The sequence below is a fragment of the Gadus macrocephalus genome, chromosome 18 (genome assembly GCF_031168955.1).
Source record: "Gadus macrocephalus chromosome 18, ASM3116895v1".
NCBI classification, from domain to species: domain Eukaryota; kingdom Metazoa; phylum Chordata; class Actinopteri; order Gadiformes; family Gadidae; genus Gadus; species Gadus macrocephalus.
The window spans coordinates 3,426,610-3,427,869 of NC_082399.1; the positions used below are offsets into that span (position 1 = coordinate 3,426,610).

At 52.5% G+C, this 1,260-nt stretch overlaps 1 long non-coding RNA gene across 1 annotated transcript in view; it reads right to left on the reverse strand.

Annotated features, from left to right (window-relative positions):
* Nucleotides 1–227: 227 nt before the first annotated feature.
* LOC132446993 (uncharacterized) overlaps nucleotides 228–1,260 on the reverse strand; it is a 1,651-nt gene continuing 618 nt past the window's right edge. Inside the window, exons 2-3 of the long non-coding RNA XR_009522994.1 lie at nucleotides 478–1,127; nucleotides 228–272 (exon numbers count right to left, since the gene is read on the reverse strand). This is a non-coding gene — a long non-coding RNA (uncharacterized LOC132446993). The remainder of the gene's footprint in view (nucleotides 273–477; nucleotides 1,128–1,260) is intronic.

Below are 1,260 nucleotides of genomic sequence, written 5' to 3' on the forward strand. Positions count from 1 at the left end.
AGCTTTTAAAGTCGCAGTGTTTCAGCGCCACCCGGGCGTTTCTTACCCTTATCCATTTTCAGCTCCGTCCCGACTCCCGCGACTCCGGCCTGCGCCATGAGGTCCCGCCCACCCTGGTTTATGTTGTGATTGACAGCACTGTCAGGGCTCTCTGAGCCTGTCAGCCCATGATTGATTGACAATGACAAACATAGACCAATAATATGCGTCGATGCTGGCCACACACTCTGTAGCCCATTGGCCGGCCCAATTGGAGGGAATTTAGAGATATCCTGTATGTACTTGATTAAAACAATTGAATCAAGTACATACATCCGAATAATAGTACAGCACTGCAAATGGCAGTTGTTGCTTTTTTTTGTTTTTGTTTTTCAAGTTTGTGTCTCTTGTGCTGCCGACAAGAAAGGTGTGAAACCTGAACAGGAAGTTAAGAAAAGAGAAGTTAAGAAACAGGAAGTTAAGAAAAGAGAAAAAAACAAAACATAGCGGACCGGATCGGCCCACATTGGGTCAACGGCCCACCGGGACGATGCCCGGTATGCCAGATGGCCAGTCCACCCCTGCATGCAGACATTTCCACACTGACGACGTCGGGAGCAGTTAGGGTGAGGTGACTTGCTCAGTCACACCTTGACACTCAGCTAGAAGGAGCCGGGGATCGAACTAGCAACCTTGAGGTTACCAGCCAACCCGCTCTACCTCCTGAGCTACTGCTGCCTACAATGGTCCTGTGTGTGTGTGTGTGTGTGTGTGAGCGTGCGTGTGCGTGTGTGTGTGAGTAGTTGAGCCCGACTTGCCTGCCAGACGTCCAAATCTCAAGGCTCACACACAGGATGTAGAGGAAGGGCAGGCAGCTTGCCGCCAGGATATAGAACCCGATGCGCAGCTTGGTCGCCATTGTGCGCCCAAACGCTCAACCGTACGCAGGCAGGACTAGGAGTGATGGTGGAACCCTGCCTGCTCCCTGGGCATGAAGGGCAGCTGAGGGTGGGTGAAGGGTGGTCTCAGCCAGAGGAGGAGGAGAGGACAGCAGCGGCCGCATAAGACGGTGGACTCTGAGGATCCCAGAGATGTGGGGCCACAGGTATGAGGAGGCGGCCTTCGTCAGGTCAGGAGGATGGACTCCACTAGGAGGGAGAGAGAGAGAGAGAGAGAGAGAGAGAGAGAGAGAGAGAAACGTTGACACTAGCTCTAATTTTCAGCAACATGCAGGTGTGGATGATGGGGGTGATGTTGTAAGACCGGTTTATTGTCATGGTT